The 20,963-nt window shown below is 37.7% G+C and overlaps 1 protein-coding gene across 2 annotated transcripts in view; it reads right to left on the reverse strand.

The window, feature by feature from the left end:
• DENND1B (DENN domain containing 1B) overlaps positions 1 to 20,963 on the reverse strand; it is a 267,771-nt gene that overhangs the window by 237,453 nt on the left and 9,355 nt on the right. The window lies entirely within an intron of this gene.

Here is a 20,963-nt window from a genome sequence, read left to right on the forward strand (position 1 = left end):
TTCAACGTTTTTTATTTATTTTTGGGACAGAGAGAGACAGAGCATGAACGGGGGAGGGGCAGAGAGAGAGGGAGACACAGAATCGGAAACAGGCTCCAGGCTCCGAGCCATCAGCCCAGAGCCTGACACGGGGCTCGAACTCACGGACCGCGAGATCATGACCTGGCTGAAGTCGGACGCTTAACCGACTGCGCCACCCAGGCGCCCCGAGGAGGAGTAATCTTTTAATGACCTGGAAAGCTTTCCCAAAATAGGAAGTCAGTCAGTCGGTCAATCCAATCAATCAATCAATCAATCAATCAATAATAAAAATGAAAAAAAGCTTAGTAAAACCAAAGACCAAAGTAAAACTTTATTAGATCTGGCTATAATTAGTGGACTCTCAAGCACTCAGTGTTTTACTGAGAGTAGCAGTTACAGATGGGGCTTGGAAAGAGCCCAAAATTTAACAAATTTAATCAATCCTAAATATATCTTTCTCTTACCAGCTTATGAATTCCTTAATGGCTGGGACTAGTATCAACTCTACATTCCTTTAAGCATCAAGACTGACTTTCTATACATTTGGATGGATAAATGGACAGGTGGACAAAGAAGCCATGGAACAAAAGACGTGTGCCACAGAGATTAAAGCTTGAGCAGAATACTTCGAATGTTTGTGAAACTAACTGGTTATTAAAGACAGACTGAGAATGTAGAAATGACACAGAATGTGAAGGTGACTAGAAGGGACAAGGAAGCGGGGAGCACTACAACATAGCCTCTGCAGCAAAAAAGCAGGAAGAAAAAGAGCACTGGGAAATAATACAAAGGCCAGGTGGAAAAGCTAACAAAAGAAAAGCAAATTAATGGAGGAAACAGACAAAGAGAAAACAAGAGACATTAAAAGCAAATAGAGCAATACTGAGAAACCTAAACAGAATTGGTGGTCTTGTGCCTCTTCAGGGCAGAAGACAAGCTTTTTTAAAAATCTTACCTTAGGGATTTAATAATGGTTCTCTCAATAAAAATAGAATGGTGTGTTCACAAATGCAAAAGAGAACTGACATTATTAAAAAGTTAAACACAGTATAGTACAAACAACCTTATCAACTGAATTCTAAGACACATCGCAAAAGAGAGAGAAACATTAAGAGCTATGTTAGCCATGAAGGTAAAAAATAATTAATTGTACACAATTTGAAAAGAAAAAGAAAACATTTGATGATAAATATTTTTTACTTGTTTCAGTTAGAGGTTGAGAAAAAGCTTATATAGCTGTAAATTGATTTTAATTTCTTATAAAATTTGTATAGCATTTTGCAATTTGTCATTTTTTCACATATACATTCTCCCATAATATGAAATGGATTTTTATTAAACCATATTACAGATGAGAAAAGAGAGACATAAAACAAGATAAGCTATTTGCCCAAAATCATATACAGTAGACAATACAAATGGATTTTAATACCAGATTTTCCAAATGTTATAATAAACTAAACCCATCAATGAAAGAATATTTTCAAATTGTAATTTTAGGGGAAAAAGGTCTTTACGGTATGTACATATTCCAAGGTGAAAAGATATCCTTTATACAACAGATAGGCAAGTGAAATTTTCTATTTCTCAAAGCAAGCTAATTATTTCCACTTTATAGAACTGAAAGCATTAATAACAAATGAGAAAAAGTAAAAATAAAAGGCTTCAAGATGACTTATATCTAAATTAGCTTAAAGTTGGAAAAGCAATACACAGAAAACCTCAGGAAAGAAATTAGAAAGCTAAACCAGCCCACAGTATAGTCACCAAGAGAACATATGATACTGCAGTGAGCTAAGGCTCTGTGTGCTCAATTAGAAGAATCTGCAAACTAAATTAAATGAAGCAAAAGAGAAAACAGTTTGCATGGAATGCATCCAAGGGAACATTTATATAAATATGCTGGCAAATGCACTGACATTTTCCGAAAAAGATGTAGAAGAAATGGTTAACGATGTACTCTATAGGAAGGGGTGCTAAGAGACTTTAAATTTGACATGGGGGCAGACTTACTTTTTTTTGTATTCCCCTTTGCATAATGATAGTAGAAATTTTATCATTTGTGTTTATTATTTTCTGATTTAAAAGACCGTTACCGAAAGGTGTTTTAAATAACTGCCATTAAGACAAACACAAATTTTAAAGAACTTGGATTATAACAAATGTATAACCTGGTTATAGTAGGTTTAATACACCGACATGCATTTAGAGGTGACTGATATAATGATCATGAAGGCAGATTCATGTGTAAGCCAAGCTTTAACTCTGAGTACAGGTAGACCACGTAGAAATGTAAGGTAATGGCACTCTAGACATAAAGCAAACAATATAAGATCACGTAAGATTTGTTTGAGCACGAGTGACGTGGACCAATAAAATCAAGTCTCAAACGGTCATGTGAGCCCAGGCCATGGATGGCCTAAAGAGTTAGACCGAAATGTAGACCTTATTCTGGAAATCAGAGTCTCTCAAACATAAGAATGTGTTTCAGAGGCCCAAGTTTGAGAAAAACTGCAGTTAACAACAGATTGAAAGCTCCTTGGCAAGGCCCAGACTGCCACATACGCTGGTCACACGATCAGAATGGCCAGCCCCACTCTAGCAATAGTGTGAGGCTCTGTTAAGGTTCCATAAAGGACATTACAGACGTATGGTAAAAACCGAAAACCTCATTTTCATCCATGGTATCAGCCTAGTTCTTCAATAAAAGTGCCAAAAATGGGGGTGCCTGAGTGGCTCAGTCAGTTAATGTCTGACTCTTGGTTTTTGCTCAGGTCACGATCTCACTGTTAGTGAGTTTGAGCCTCACATCGGGCTTTGCACTGACAATGTGGAGCCTGCTTGGGATTCTCTCTCTCCCTCTCTCTGCGTCTCCCCTGCTCATGCTCTCTCTCTCTCTCTCTCTCAAAATGAATAAACTTCTAAAAAATGTAAAAAGAAAGAAGTTACATAAACTTTAAAAAAAAATGTGCCCAGAATGATCCTAATCATAGAGTCTAACAAGATTGAGAATAATATTTTGCTTAGTCATTTGTGATGCACAGAATTAACTTACTCATCCACTATTCTTGTGGTTTTAGTCTGCAACACCAGAAGCTATTTATTCCTATGTGTTTTCCCAGCAATTAGAATATGCTGCCATTAGAAATTTAGTGGTGACTATGATTCAGGAAAAAAATGTTATGAATATCTAGACTTTCAGTAAGTGTGAATTACTAATACTGAATCTTATTCATTATCTTTCTTATTTAAAAAAATCATTAGAATAGAAGAATATGACAGTTTTTCATAATATTTATCAGAACCCACAATTAGAACTAATTATGAAAAGAACAGGCTAGGCATTAGCCTGAAATGCAAAGAAGTACTTAGATAAATGTAATATATCCCTCATTAATACACAATTATTAGAAGCATTAAATCCTGCAATTTATTCTCCTAGCTTTGGAGTCAAAAGCCCTCACTGACAAACTCTATATCATTATAGGATATATATATATATATATATATATGCATACACACACACACACTACATACGTATCAAAAGCAACCAATTACTTCCTCTGTGAGTTGTGAAAGGGAGGTACTTACAGTTTGCTTAAATTATAATAAACATTGTTTAAAAGCATATGCATATATTTTATTCTCTCCATAGATCATCACAGTTTTATGGTAGAAAGAGAAAGGTTGCTAATGTTCTCATTTTAAAGACAAACTGAGGCTCAAAGAGGTTAGACTCAAAACATAAAGCTAGCTCTCTCTCCCTCTCTCTGCCCCTCTCCCACTAGCACTATCTCTGCCTCCCTCAAAATAAATAAATAAACTTTAAAAAAACAAAACAAAACATTGGGGCTCCTAGGTGGCTCAGTCAGTTAAGCATCCAGCTTCAGTTCAGGTTACGATCTCGCGTTTCATGAGTTTGAGCCCTACGTCAGGCTCTGTGCTGACAACTTAGAGCCTGGAGCCTGCTTCAGATTCTGTGTTTCCCTCTCTCTCTGCCCCTCCACCCCCGTCAAAAATAAACATTAGAAAATTTAAAAAACACAAAAACATAAAGCTAGAACTCCAACCAAACTCTTCTAAATTCAGCCTAACGTTAGAGTTCTGCCATCCTAGTTAGCATCAAACAGCAGTGAAGAAAAACAGTGAATAAAAAAGCAATTTTCTTCTTACCAAAGAAATCATAAAGAGAACAACCTAGTCTGTGTCCCTTTAATAGTTAAGAAGGGTGAGAATATAAGAATCCCCTCAAGCCTAGGAGCCCCCAGGCCAGTTACCCACTTATCATTGCATGAAGTCCATTTGCCCAGATGTCCATACACTGTCAATTTCTCTGTGTTATGACACAAATAAAGTTGAGAAACACTGCCACTGAGAACTCAGGAATACATAGGATGGTCTTAAATAATTTTTTTAATGTAAACTTCAGGGGTACCTGGGTGGCTCAGTCAGTTAAGCGTCTGACTCTTGATTTTGGCTCAGATCATGATCTTGTGGTTTGTGAGATAGGACCCCGCATCAGCCTCCTGCTTGAGAATATCTTCTCTCTCTCCCTCTCTTTCTGCCGCTCCTCTGCTCATGGTGCGCACATATTCTCTCTCTCTCTCTCTCTCTCTCAAAACAAATAAACTTAAAGAAAACATGAAGTTCATAAACTATAAAATTATCTACTAAAAAAAGGTTACATCGATGATATAGCAGAATCTTGCATTGCTTCAAGGTTAACCACTGATTGCAATTCAGAGTATGGTGCAGTGGTTCTCAAGTTTTATCAATTACCAGTCATATAAAAGATAGCATTCATATTTACAATGCACTTAATCCAGAGTTTGTCAAAACCTAAATAAATTTTTCAAGTAATTAACACTGGAGTAACTTTTAATCATCAGTTACTTATCCTATCAGTGGCTTATTCTGTTCTGTAGCAGTGAAAGATAGCCCAAGGTCTGCATACAATTTCTAGTGCTAGCTACAGCTACACTATTCCCTTAGCACTCACTTAAGAGAGACAGGAATACAAACGAGTAAGAGTGATGTCACTACGAGATGGCCTTAAATTGTTATAATGTTTAATCATTCACACATTACAATACTTACTATTAGTTTATACAGAACTCATAACCAATTGCAACATACTTCACAACTGGTAACATTTCCATTGAGAACCCTTCACTTATGTAACATTACCCTTAATCTCATCTCACCAACACCCTGCCAGACATGTGAACCCTTAGTTTATTTCCATTTTAATTACCTTCTAGCTTGTCAATATGAACTCTTAAAAGTTTAAAATTTCACACATATATGGAATTCCTACTTCCCAGCTGAAGTTTTTGCGTGTGAACAATTTGGAAGAAATCAGTGCAAAGAAAAGTCCCATTGCAATTTGCAAACCCTGCTTAGTCCCTCCAGATGCCACCAAACCTTTAACTGAGTACCATCAGATTTAGTGCTACAAATTCTTATTCTCTGCTACACATCCTTTTCAAAGTGAAACTAACGTAACTCATCAGCCCAAAATGCATTGGCCTCTTCCATCCTCCTTGTTTCTCCTTGTTTCTTCTGCAACATTGAATGGGGGACTTGGAAGTTACTATGTATCCTTCCTTTAGCATTCACTTCTTCCAGATTGATCACATACAGTAGAACGGAAGGAAATTTCATTACTAACACTTAATTTCTGTTGAAGTGATTGGGTGTTTTTTAAACGCCACCACCATATAGAAACCAAATAGAAGTTTATATAGTGTTTTATGGTAAAATTTATAAAACATTTCGTGTCATTTTGTATCTGACTCTAATAACAATTCTTGAGCTATGCATTGCAAACTTTTTACAACTGTGAAAAGTAAAATTAATAGAAGTTAAATGACTTGACCAAGTTAACACAAGTAATAAGCAGCAAAGCCAGGACCGAAAGCCATGTTTCAATTCTTAGTCCGGTATCTTTCCATTCCACCAGGAGGTTTAGAAGGTAGATACTGTTTTATCCATAAGGTGATTCCAGAGTTTAGGCTTTGAGAAAATCATGTCATCAAACCCATTTATTTCTGTTCACTTGGAAAGAGAGAGTTACCTATTCACATTCAATCAAACAGTAAGCATTTGTCTGTTTTGAGAGTCCCCACAATTACCTTTCGTAATAACAGGCATACCTTGTTTTATCGTGTTTCGCTTTACTGCACTCACAGATACTGAGTTTTTACAAACTGAAGGTCTGTGGCAACCCTGTGCCAAACAAGTGTATTTGTGCCCTTTTTCCAACAACTTTATATCTTTGTGTCACATTTTGGAAATTCTCATAGTATTTCAAACTTTTCCATTCCTGTTATATTTGTTATGGCAATCTGTGATCAGTGATCTTTGATGTTACCATAGTCGTCATGTTGGGGCTCCACAAACCTCAGCCATATAAGACAGCAAACTCAACCGAGAAATGCTGAGTATGTTCTGACTGATCTGCCAACCAGCTGTTCCCCCATTTCTCTCCTTATCCTTAGGCCTCCCAATTCCCTAAGACACAATATTGAAATCAGGTCAATCAATAACCCCAGAGTGGCCTCTAAGTGTTTTTTTTTTTTAATGAAAGGGAGGGTCACACGTCTCTCACTTTAAATCAAAAGCTAGAAATGATTAAACTGAGTGAAGAGGCATGTCTAAAGCCAAGAGAGGCTGAAAGCTAGGCCTCTTGAGACAAACAGCAAGTAGTGAATGCAAAAGAGAAGGGTTTTTTTTTTGTTTTTTTTTTTTGGTTTTTTTTTTTGCAAAAGAAAAGTTCTTAAAGGAAATTAAAGATGCTACTCCAGTGAACACACAAATGATAAAGCAATACAGCCTTATTGCTGACAGAGAGAAAATTTTAGATCAAACCGGCCATAACATTCCCAGAAGCAAAAGCCTAATCCAGAGCAAGGCCCTAACTTGCTTTAATTCTATGAAGGCTGAGAGAGGTGAGAAGCTATAGAAGAAAAGTCTGAAGCTAGCAGAGGCTGGTTCATAAGGCTTAAGGAGCCATCTCCACAACATAAGAGCTCAAGGCGAAGCAGCCAGTGCTGATGTAGAAGCTGCAGCAAGTGATCCAGAAGATCTAGCTAAGGTAATTAATGAGGGTGGCTACATTAAACAACAGATTTTCTATGTGGACAAAACCACCATCTACTGAAAAAAGATGCCTTGAATAGCTGGAGAAGAGACATCAATGTCTACCTTCAAAACTTCACAAGACAGACTGACTCTCTTATTAGGGGCTAATACAGCTGGTGACTTTAAGTTGAAGCCAACAGAATTCACCATTCCAAAAATCCTATGGCCCTTAGGAACAATTCTAAATCTACTCTGCCTGTGCTCTAGAAATGGAACAACAAAGCCTGGATGACAGCACATCTGTTTATAACACAGCTTGCTGAATACTTTAAGCCACTGTTGAGCCCCACTGCTCGGAAAAAAAAAAAAAAAAAAAGATTCCTTCCAAAATACTACTGTTCTCTGACAATGCACCTGGCCACCCAAGAGCTCTGACAAAGATGTACAACAAGATTAGTGTTGTTTTCATGCCTGCAAACACACCATCCATTCTGCAGCCCATGGATCAAAAAAGTAATTTTGACTTTCAAGTTTTATTATTTAAGAAATATATTTCACAAGGCTTATAGATGTCACATACAGGGATTCCTCTGACCTGGGCAAAGTGGAAATCATCTGGAACAGATTCACCATTCCAGTTGCCATTAAGGACATGCATGATTCACGAAAAGAGATCAAAATATCAACGTTAGCCGGAGTCTGGAAGAAGGTGATTCTAACTCTCATGGATGACACTGAGGAGTTCAAGACTTCAGTGGAGGAAGTAACTGCAGATGTGGTGGAAACGGCAAGAGAACTGGAATTAAAGATGGGACTGAACTGCTGCGATCTCATGATCAAACTTTAATGGGCGAGGAGCTGCTTGTTACGGATAGGCAAAGAAAGTGACTTCTTGAGATGTAGAAACTACTCCTGGTAAAGACGCTGTGAAGATTGTGGAAATCACAACAAAGGATTTAGGATATTAGGACATTAGGTTATCAGGACAACAAAGGATATTATGTAACTTAGTTGATAAAGCAGTGACAAGAGGATTCACTCCAATTTTGAAAGAAGTTCTACTGTAGGTAAAGTGCTATCAAACAGCATCACGTGCTACGGAGAAATTGCTGGTGAAAGGAAGAGTGAATCAGTGCAGCAAATGTCAGTCACTTTATTTTAAGAAACTGCCACAGCCACCCCAACCTTCAGCAACCACCACTCTGATCAGTCAGCAGCCATCTAAGGAAGACTGTCCACCAGCAAAAAGAGCATGACTCCTGAAACCAACCTCAAATGGTGGTTAGCAAGCTTTAACAACATTTTTTACTTAAGCCATACACATTGGTGTTTTAGACATAATGCTATTTCACACATATCAGAATACAGCCCAGGGTAAACATAACTTTTGCATCCACTGGGAAGCCAAAAATTTCATCTGACTTACTTTATTGTGATGGCTGCTTTTTTATGGTGGTGTAACCAGAACCCACATTATCTCTGAGGTACGCCTGTATTCACCCTCCTCTTCTAGCTTGCCTTCCCTCTTCATTAGAAAAACAAAAAAGGTTCCGGGAGGTGGATGGGAGGATGGGCTAAATGGGTGATGGGCATTAAGGAGGGCATTTGTTGTGATGAGCACTGGGTGTTGTATGTTAAGTGATGAATTACTAAATTCTACTCCTGAAACCAATACTACACTGTATGTTAACTAACTTGAATTTAAATGAAATCTTGGAAGAACATGAAAAAAAGTTCCAAGGACACTCTATATCAGAATAATAACTTTTTCCAAAGAAATATTTCCTTAAACATTTTTAAACAATAAAGATTTTTTAAAACCAAACAAAATAATGTAAAAATAATAAGAAAAAAAGCAAAGTATGGTTAAAAGTAAAAGAATAAGCTAAAACAGTTACAAAAATATAAAAACATTAAACGTCTAATGAAAGAAGAGTAAACACCAAATACACCAAAAAGTAAAAGTGAAACAGGCAAAAAATGCGAATTCCAAAATTTAACACCTCCATGCAGACGGCATGAGGTGCTGCATACAGACAGCAGGCCTCCATTCCCCCAATTTGTGGATTACAGATGCCAGAAGTAGAAAACGGAGTCTTCAGTCATTCCCTTAGTTGCGGAAGATGCAACACTCTCGTCCTTCTGGGTTAAAAATATCTGTGTGGGAGGAAGGTACCTCTTCAAGACACTGAGCTCTTGTTTAGTCATCCCTTCCAACCTGTAAATCAAGCAAAAGCCACCCATCACCTATGCTCTTCACCCCTAGCTTTTAAGTGTAGAGTTTTTTTTTTTTTGTTTTTTTTTTTTTTTAATTTTTTTTTTTTTTTTTTTTTAACGTTTATTTATTTTTGAGACAGAGAGAGAGCATGAACGGGGGAGGGTCAGAGAGAGGGAGACACAGAATCTGAAACAGGCTCCAGGCTCTGAGCTGTCAGCACAGAGCCCGACGCGGGGCTCGAACTCACGGACCGTGAGATCATGACCTGAGCCGAAGTCGGACGCTCAACCGACTGAGCCACCCAGGCGCCCCTTAAGTGTAGAGTTTTAACTCAGAATAAGTATTATCAAGTCCCTTATTAACAATATATAAATATTTTTTGTGTTCTGATAAAATGAAATTCAGCCATATCTAAAAAGGTAAATTCTAGTCATATTTAAAAGTATGGGTTTTTTTTAATGTTTTTATTTATTTTTGAGACAGAGACAGACAGAGCGTGAGCAGGGGAGGGGCAGAGAGAGAGAGGGAGACACAGAATCCGAAGCAGGCTCCAGGCTCTGAGCTGTCAGCACAGAGCCCGACGCGGGGCTTAAACTCACAGACTGTGAGATCATGACCTGAGCTGAAGTCGAACGCTTAATCGACTGAGCCACCCAGGCGCCCCAAATTATGTTTTAAAGTAAATATAAATTGTGTATGTTAAATCTGCCATACATATTAAACATAATAGAAATCCTATATTTTCAAAGAATGAAAATACCATAAAAATATAAACTATAAATCATGCTAAATAGAATTTAGTCTTACTGTAACGATTTAGAAGGCAATTCAGAAGTGTTCAATAATTTCATTTTCAATACTTTGAACACCATTTTACAAGTAAGAAAGTAGTAGTATATAAGCTTTAAAGTAGAAAATTTGATATGAGGACCATCCCTCTTCTTTCCATATCTATCTATTAAAAAAAAAAGACTGTTGCCTAGATAATACCGGAGGGAAATGAGTCAAAAAAATTGCCAAAAGATCTTATAAATTCCCAAATCAAGTAAACTATAAGTAAATGGATTTCATAACAGCTTTATAAAGAATTTAGGACTGGCAGCAGAGCTTGGTTGGGATTCTCTCTCTCTCTGCCCCTTCACCCCCCCCCACACACAAAAAATGAATAAATAAACAGTTAAAAAAAAAAAAGAAAAATTTTGGATAGGTACATCAGCCTCAAAGGCCAAATTTAGGACCATAACACATGTAAAGTATTGAAGATTCATTTGTTTTCAACTATTAAGCTAAAAATGAAGTAAATATTTACAAATTACGATTCTGAGTTTCAACTAGTGTTCAATTTTAATATTTCCACTTTTTAGACTAAACACTGTCACAAACACAATAGTAACCACCAAGAACTTGGAAACTAGTATTTTTGTACATAAAAATTCTCAGCTTACTATTGCTTCAATAACACATTTAAACCTATACACAGTGAACACAACACATAATCTTGATGCAACTATAATGCCCTTATCGTCAATAATTATTCTGTAGATACTCATTACGAAAATCACACTTTTTGTAGCAAAGCTACCATTTCAAAATTGAGTTCTCACATTCCCTGTAGTAATAAGAAACAAAATAAAAAGAGGTAACACATTATTCTCTGAAAATCAAATAATTAACCTCATTAATCACTTATAAGTATTAAACAGAAAATACTATTTTAATTTCTATAAAAGAGTAACAGTGACCAAGACCTTGAAAAAAAATTCCCCAAATATTAAACAACTTCCTCTTCAAAAAAAAAAAAAAAAAAAAAACCCACATGTACAACTTCCTCTTCCAAAACATCATATCCAAAATACACTGGAATCTCAAAACAAAAAACCATTTCAGAATCCTTTCTGAACGGCTTCCACACAAGTTTATCTCATAGCAACTGTACTTTGACCGCACAGACCCTGAGGACATACCATGTGCCAGTGTATTCAAACACACCTGGACTCATTTGGATTTCACTTCAACCAATGTTTCCTACACACATTCCTAAATGATTTCAAATAATCTCGGATCAAATTAGTAAGAAGGCTAGATTTTACAATCTCCCAGCTGACAAAATTTTGAAGGACAGCTTAATTTTAATGAATGATAAATTTGGATACTACACACAGCCTTATGCTTGGTGCATTTCTGCTACCAAACCAACACATGTTATTTTTGGAATGACTAATTTATGGACACTTACACATTTGCAGAAGACCATCAGATGCACTAAACTGATAGCTCTACATTTTATTTTCAGATTCAAATGATAAATAAGAAGGAACTGAAAGAGGAAAAGGCTCTATCTGATGTTCACCAGTTCTGCCTACAGAGTTTGTGGTTTATCAACACAGTTCTATCAAAAAAAACCCCAACTTTTAAATACAGCATATATGGCTTGTGATGTAAAAATCTACAGTCTTTCAAAGTTCTTTTACGTTAAAGTTTTTTTTAAGGTTTAAGAAATCTAAAATAGGTATTGAAAATACAGCACCACCATTTACTAATTTCATGTTAACAGCAGAGTATAACTTCACAATTATTGGATATCATCCACGCAGAAGACACTTTTTCTGCAAATTCACAAGAGATCCAAAGAGGTCTTTATGTTCAAAAACCTAAAATCCAGTGGTTGGCATAAGGCAGGGTGATAAAGATCAAGTTCAAGACAATATAACTGCCACAAGACCGGTATCAAAGGGATTATTACTCAGCAACTTCTTTTTATATCTTTTACTTCTGAAGCTTCACTTTTACACATTTCGTCAGTTCAAAATTGTTATACTTTTAGAGAAGAAATGAATTTAACAATAATTATTAAATTCCCCATACCTTTTACAATTTCCATTCCTTTTCTTTAAAAGCCATTTCAGTACCTTGAAAACAGTGCTTCAACAATTCAACAAATATTCGCGGAACGCACGCCTTGGGTCAGAGCTGTTTTAGGCTGAGTTAACAAAACTAAACCCGAATGACCCCCTGCCAAGGCAGATTACGCTTAACAGAGAGTGCTTCTTGGTCATGTTCATTAGATATAAATGTTTATACCAAAAGCAATATATTCCTTACTCTTAGTTATGCACTTCAGATTTCACATACGAAGTAAAACTACAACCAACTTCAGAAAAAGTCTGGTACCCAACTGAGAGCTGACAAGATAGATTCTAACTGTCTCTCCCTCCATCACCTCAGGACTATCCTTGACTCACCCCTGTCTCCTCTATCCCACTGTCCCCCCACACACCCCACACAGAGCTGAGTTGGGTGCCCTCTTCAGGCTCACTCCTCTACACCGTGCAACCTCTCAAACAGGCCTTCCTACGCTATTACAATCAATGATTTGAAACTTCGCGAATGTCATCTTTTTAACTGCTCTTCATCTGTGCTGGACGCTCAGAAACATTCAATGAATGAACAAAAGAGGGCTGAATGTCTAATACTAATATGGTGTTTATGCTCTTCTTCTCATCGTCATCTTTTGATGTCTATTAAAAATTAATATCTCAGCAACTCTGGTCAAGCCAGAATTAGTTGGGGATTTCCTAAAAGGGTGGCTTTTCAAAATTGCTGAGGAAAATTTCGATGCTATTTTAAAAAGATGGCTATTGGGGCGCCTGGGTGGCGCAGTCGGTTAAGCGTCCGACTTCAGCCAGGTCACGATCTCACGGTCCGTGAGTTCGAGCCCCGCGTCAGGCTCTGGGCTGACGGCTCGGAGCCTGGAGCCTGTTTCCGATTCTGTGTCTCCCTCTCTCTCTGCCCCTCCCCCGTTCATGCTCTGTCTCTCTCTGTCCCAAAAATAAATAAAAAACGTTGAAAAAAAAAATTTTATAAAAAATAAAAAAATAAAAAAAAAATAAAAAGATGGCTATTGTATTTGAAAGGCAGTGCAATATCATTGTTCTAGAATTAAAAAAAACCAGGTTCAAATACTAACCCCACCTCTTAGAGCTGTGTGACCTTGGCAAGCTATCTCACCTTCCATTTCCTCATCTTTATGAAAAGGTTTACAGTCCCTACTTCATATGGTCACCATGAAGATAAGCTAGAAATGTAGGCTCTAAGCACATTTACTGACATAAACACTAAATTGTAATTTTTATTACTATTTCTATGAAACATTTAAATGGAAGCCTAATCAGAAAAAATAAATCAATAAATAAGGCTTTATAATCATATGCTACATACAGCTTTATTTTATTACCTGAAAATTTATAAACAAAAAAATATCTTAATGGAATTCACTGAACAAAGACGTAAATCTACTTACACACTTATCAAAGCTGTTAATCACAAATTACAAATGGAGTGTCAACATAGACGGGGGAAGAGACGTTAAAACCTAACTAGAAACCGACAGAAGTACATTCGATCTTTAGTTCAGAGATCTTTCCACCATAAGCAAACTGCATCTTTTTAATTAATTCGACTTTATAAGGCTTTCTTTAAAATTAAAATGCTCCCTTGAGGGCTGTCTATCAGTTGTTCACACCTCACTGTGAATTACTTTAATCAGATAAATACATAAAGTAACACCAGCTACTTAAAGAAATTGTTATTTGAAGAGTAGTGAGAAGAGGGGTAGCTTTAAAACTAGTGTGCTTGGCATGGAGTAGGCCTGTTTAATGCTCATAGCGAGCATCTTTATGCAGTCACCGGACAGCATGATGACAATGGCACCCGCAAGATGACAGCAGAGGAATTTTAAGGACCATCAAAGCCAACTCTCCTCTACTAGGTGGTATGAGGTGCTCTTTAAGGAAACTTCCAGTGTTAGTATTCCACTGTTCTCTTCTGCAATATGCCCTAAGACCCCAAGTAGCACCAACTTCCTAAATACTTCTAAAAAAACAAAACAAAACAAAAATCAATTGACAAGCACCTGTGGCAAATTCCCACAAAGCAAAAATGACTGAACCACCACAGAACCGTGAAACAAGACACCCTTTTCTACAGATAAAATTAAATCACTACCTGGAATAAATCAACTTATCCTTGATTTATATAAACTAAGAGTCTAACTACACCCAAAATAAATACAAAAAGAAAACCATTCAACTTAACAATACAGGAACACCAGAGTGTTTCAGTGGTTTCTCAAAGCTATCTTTAATGCTTTCTGGCTCAAGTAAAAATATCTTTAAAAAGAATCTCTCCTAGTTTCTCTAATATTACTTGAGCATAACCCTGAGAGCTTTAAAATGGGGGGAAAAAATTCTGAATGTTAAATATTAAGAAGTATTTCCAAGGAAGAAACATTCTTTTGGAACTGATTGAGAACATACTTTACACTCAACGCCTTTGATTTTCATTGTTATTTAAAATAATACTCTGGCTGTCTGCTTAAAGTACCCCAAAAATGCCTACTGCTAAACGTATATTTTAAAAGGTAAATTATTGCCTTGCAATACCTTGCAAATCAAACATAAAGATTTGGTGGCAAAGAAAAGGGGATACTATTTGAGCATAAGAAAACCCTCCAAATGAGAGAGTATCAAGAGAATATGAGGAACATATCAGGTCAAGGAAACAAGACTCTTCCAAGGAAAAAACCCTGAACAAACCTGTGGGGCTGTGGCAACAGAGCAGTGCCCAAGCAACAGTCCCACGGCACACCCCTGTGAAGGAGAGGGCCACCATCCCCCACAGAGAACAGTGCGAAGTCAACATTAAAAACCAAGAAGTGACCTTGGATTGAAGCAGCCAAACTAAAGAATATGTGAACATATCAAAGTACCTAATGAGATATGTCACAATCAAACCATTAAAATCAAACTCTGCAGCACCCCATCAAGGTATCAAGCAACAAATACTGAACACAGAAAGCTGATGTGCTATTTACACTTGCAGGCGGCTATGTCAGGAAGCATGCAACGCTCCAAAGCCAAGTATAAAAGCACAGCTATTCTTAAATTTTCTATAATAAAACAAAAATGGCATACCTTAAAGATATAGTTCTAAAGAACCACATTAAATTTTGTCCCTGGTTAGTAACTATGAGAAAATAGTTTTTCTTCAACAATCTACGACGTAAAGGTAATAATACTTCGAGTCACAATGACTCTAAATGATCCCCATGCTAGGTGTGGGGATCCCCATTGGTAGGTGGGATGGGGAATAAATGGGCTTTAAGGTAGACTCCAAAGCACACATATATAGCAACTGTCCCAGTAAATCTTGTGATGGGAGAAGAGAGCAAGCAGATGTGGGTCCTGAATGGAAAGAGCTTAAGCAGAGTATCCCAAAATAAGCCCACTGGTCCAAGATACACATGGTCATATGTTCCTATTGTCCCTGCTTCTGTCATACCAGCACACACTTAAGATCACTTCTACAACAAGCAGCTCTTGGTGAATTAATCTGATCCACATTTATTTGACCAATGGCCAGGTACCATGCTAGGTCCAATTTCTTCTATTCATTCTGCAAATATTCACTTAACATGCCAGATACCACGCTAGGCTTTTCTCTAAGGATACAAATTAATAAGTGATGGCCCGGTTCTTAAACAACTTATTTTAAGCTGAGCAAACAGACACTCAGACCCAGCTGTATGTCTATATACTACTATATCAGACATATCTTAAGAACAGTAAGTGCTAAAATACAGGCAGAAGCAAAATGCTATGGATTCTGTGGAAACAGCATCCCTACAGACAAAATTTATCAAATGCAAAAGCAAGTTTAGAAATACCCTTTCTTGTGCAGGGCATGGGGGTTAGGAAGTTAGGATTCTCTGGCCTAAGGTTCTCATTTAAGAACAGAGTAGGAGGCAGTTAAGCTGTTAACACAGCTAGAGATCAGAAAGGTGGAAAACTTGATACTGGGTTGGATGGGTCTATAAATAGAAAGTCAGTAGCAAAGAGAGATTTGTTCCTAACAGAAATTACTGTAGCAAAGGAGAAAGGAATAAAGAAAACAAGATTTGTTAAAGAAATGTGTGAAAACTACTAATAAATAGCTACAGCTGTTACATCAAAGATTCACTGGGGCGGCTGGGTGGCTCAGTCGGTTAAGCATCCCACTTTGGCTCAGGCCATGATCTCACAGTCTGAGGTTTCGAGCCCTACGTCTGGCTCTATGCTGATAGCTCAGACCCTGGAGCCTCTTTTGGATTCTGAATCTCCCTGGCTCTCTGCCCCTCCCCCACTCATGCTCTGTCTCTTTCTGTTTCTCAAAAGTAAAATAAACGTTAAAAAAAATTCACTAAAGGGGCGCCTGGGTGGCTCAGTCGGTTAAGCGTCCGACTTCGGCTCAGGTCACGATCTCGCGGTCCGTGAGTTCGAGCCCCGCGTCAGGCTCTGGGTTGATGGCTCAGAGCCTGGAGCCTGTTTCCGACTCTGTGTCTCCCTCTCTCTCTGCCCCTCCCCCGTTCATGCTCTGTCTCTCTCTGTCTCAAAATTAAATAAACGTTAAAAAAAAAAAAAAAAATTCACTAAACACAGAGACATAAATCTCTAGGGGAGGGGGATATCCTGAGCCAGCATCAATAACCACAAAGGAAGAGCTCGGTATTTTTTTTTACGTGGAATTACCCTGGATTCATTAATTTCAGGGAGGACACTGTATTCCTGTTTCAAATATATATATGTCTGCACCATATATAGATTATACCCTAAGATTTCTTTGAATAGTAACAATGAAGCCTCTCCCGACCTGATTTGAGAGGCAATAGAGCAGATTTTTTTAATTAGCTTAAATCTATTAAAAAGCAGATTAAAACACACACTCTGGAGCCAGACTACTTTGGGCAAGTTTCTTCATTTCTCTGTGCTTCGGTTTCCCCGTGTGCAAAATGAAGATAAGCATTTCCCTCCCATAGGATGTTCATGAGATTTAAACAGTTAGCACATGCAGAACAGTCAGAATTGAGCCCAGCACAGAGTGCTATGTAAGTGTTAGCTAGTCTTGCTGCTACCACTGGAGGTGGAGCTCTCAACAAAATGTAAAAGAGAAAGCTAGACTACCAAGACCATTGCCTGGAAGAAAAACCCTAAGAGGAGGCATCTTCAACTCTGTATTGAGGAAGGGTTACTCTTCGGTTCCCTGAAGTCCTGAATCACTTTGGGGAATTCAGGGGCAGTGTGGTAACAACAAATTCTGCTATTAGAATTAAGGAGAGGCCATCACTGCTGGCTGTACTTTGCTGGCTGCTGGGAAACATGAAAGACAGCAAAGAGAGGGGTGACAATAGCAATTCCCTAGGAAATCTACCAGGAAGAGTATTAAGATCTAAATTTTGTCATTTCACTCTTGGATAGTTGCCACAGAAGTTACTAGGGAAGTTGTCCCGCCAGGGAAACATCCATGAAAATATGGGCCAACCAGTCCACAAGATACCATCAGAACCAATTCTACTAACACAAGGGGACACAACAGAGAAACACCGCCAACTACTCTCGTGACAATTTTTTAATTGGTGGGGCCTCCGTATGACACTATTTTCCAGTGTTTTAAACGTGTTGTTGTCAAAAAATCAATGTCATGTCTTTGAAACAAGTCCAAATAGCAATAGATCAGATGAAGATCACCCTTTTATCAGAACTAGCTATATTAAGTTATATTTCAACAACTAGTACCATTTCGAGTAACCAACTAAAACTTAAATAGTAATTTGTCTCTGAAGATATTTGTGAAGTAAATAAAAGAGAGAATTTAAAACCTCTCTATTAGAAAGTGAACAAGAGAAACATGCCAACTATCTATATGTAATATTACCAATCTCAGCATAAAACAAGTTTACCCTGAGCATAGTATTTTCTATTGGATCAACAGATAATCTTCAAAAAATAAACTAATATTCTGAGAAGTGCAAAGAGCATTTTAATGGATTTCCCAACATCTACTCCTTGCCAGTTGTTTAGTAATAATCAATCATGATAATCTTGCCACTCACCCCTCTACCACTACCCCCACCAATGATTATTTTCTGAATGGTTGGGCCCATGCCAACTTAGGCCAATGGGATCCAATGTTTTGGAAGTTTCTGGGAAAGAAATGTTCTGGCTCTAAACAGAGTGCCATGAAAAGCCAGTGTCTGTCACCCCCCAAGGTCATAAAAGAGAAAGGAGGGTTCCAACTTCTCTTGACAGCCACCCTACAACCAGGAATTTAAATCTTCCAATGATACCAGTTACTATGAGAGGCAGAGCTGAGATGGAGAAAGAACCTGGATCGTTGATGACCTACTTCCAGACTTCCTCTTAAATGAACTATCAAGTTCACTCATTGCTTAAATTGGTTTTATATTTGTGCCCCAAAACATCCTAATTTACACATTTTGTTTTTCAGGCTTTTTACTGTGTAAGAATGTCATCCATGTTCACCAGAAGACTAGCAAAAAAACAAAACAACAACAAAAACTACCCTATTTTAAACAAACTGATGCACCTATCAGATTCATTAAAATAAATAGATTTTATTGACAGTTACATAGGAATATTCCAATAACTCTCTCTAATAATTTCTGGGCATTTTCCCTTTACTATTTACCAATAAAGTAGAAAGTTAATCAAAACATTTAGAAACATCAATCTGACATAAAATTTTAGTTATATAGTAGCATTACTTTTTAAAGCACAAAAAGTGTAACTTGTTAGAACCAAAAATATTAGTCATATTCATACTATTTAAGCCACAATTAAAATAAAGACAGTTACTTATACCTTTAATATAGTTGGCTTCAGCTTTATTAAAAATCTGTAGAGGGGCACCTGGGTGGCTCAGTCAGTTAAGCATACCGACTTCAGCTCAGGTCATGATCTCACGGTTCATGAGGTGGAGCCCCGTGTAGGGCTCTGTGCTGACAGCTCAGAGCCTGGAGCCTGCTTCAGATTCTGTGTCTCCTCTCTTTCTCTCTGTCTCTCTACCCCTCCCCACTCATGCTCTCTCTGTTTTTAAATAGTACTTAAATAACGTTTTTAAAGTGTTAAAAAAATTTTTCTTAAAATCTTTAGAATTTGCTGCCCGTGAGTCATCTTAATGGCATACACAGGTAGAATGGATTAATCGCAACCTACAGAGAGGCTAAAGTGTTCATTTTAGCTATTTGTTATATCCCCAACCTCACTGGGCTGAAGAAACTATTAAAATACAAATGAAGAGGTTTCTAATGAGTAGTGATTTAAACAATAACAACAGTAAAAAGGCAAGAAAGGAATAAAAGAAGGGCAGAAGTAGAAGATAAAAACTGGAACAACTAGTTCCTAAAAAACGGCAAAGGGCAAAGGGAGGAAGGAAGGAGAAGACACTCAGAAGTCCTTATGGAAAGGTCACAATGTCTCCGACACATGATACAGATCGGATGTTATATAAGGCAGATTGATCCTTGTAACAAAATCACTTTAGCATGCATCTAAAATTATAGAGTACTCATGTTTTACAAAGGAATTCAGCCTGTTTTACAAACACATCAGGTGAGCATCACCTACCTTAGCTAATGTTATGGTATAGGTATTCTGAAGACTTATTCATACCATAAATACACTAAAGAATAGATTTAAATTGGAGCTGAAAAAATAATGCATCCATTTCAGTCTTCAAAGGGAACTTAGCTGTGCCCGGAAAGAACGTAAATAGACCAACTTTAATACACATAGGAAAGCAAAAGATAACCTTTTTTATTTGAAAAAGCTTCCTACAACCTACGTAGGCTCACTCCTTGCCTGGGGACAAACCTGATCACAGCTATAGTTCAAACAGGCCAGAAGTACAGCAGGCAGGGCTGGTGGAGTCAGGAACATGTGTGACTTCATACCTAAAATTAGCCAGGTCCATTTCACCACAAGCTGGGTTGGGCTCCTCTATTTTAAGGTGTGCAGCTCCAAATTGCTTAAGAGCATATAATTGCTGGCCAGATTCTGGAGCTAAGAGTGTCAGCAGACCTGCCACCAAGTCTTTAGAGTGGGCAAGCAGTCCACAGGATCCCACACTTAATCATCATGATTTATCTACAACCTAAGTACACTGTAAGTGAAATCACACACTGGAGATATCCATGAAAACATATCACACAAGGGCACGTCAAAAAGGAAGAGAGAGCCCTTCCTCTTTTGTACCACACCTCCCCCTGATGCACCCATATTACATATGACAAATTGGGGGAAAAAACTGACAAAATTATTTAGAAGTGACAGCTGAAACCATTCCAAGTAATGTCACACTATTATTTACCTCCCTTGAAAGTGCTTTGCTCCTGGGGTAAATCCCACAGAAGGGGCTACTCAGTCTGCACTCTGCATTCTGGAAACATTAGAAGGGAACTGGTGTGGCTCCCATTGCTCTGGTAGGAGAATTTCCACTAACGTTTACAATAGGGGCTAACTTTTAAAAGACAAATGAAAGAAAACGACAAGCGTGCCTTCCTGCCAAAACTAACCATCATTCTACCAACAAATGGTAAAGCTGAGTTCTATAGCTTTAAGGTACACCTGAAAATTAAGCTGTACAGATAACATTCACGATTCCTACAATCTCATGGCAAAGACCCAGCCATCTATTTTATTAACAGCAGTTTGAGATGCTACATTCAGAACATACAGTTAGTGCCACCATTATCCTGATACTATTACGTTCTGGTAGGCTACCACACTAACACTTGTTTTGATAGACT

This window comes from Neofelis nebulosa, chromosome 15 (assembly GCF_028018385.1).
Source record: "Neofelis nebulosa isolate mNeoNeb1 chromosome 15, mNeoNeb1.pri, whole genome shotgun sequence".
NCBI classification, from domain to species: Eukaryota; Metazoa; Chordata; class Mammalia; order Carnivora; family Felidae; genus Neofelis; species Neofelis nebulosa.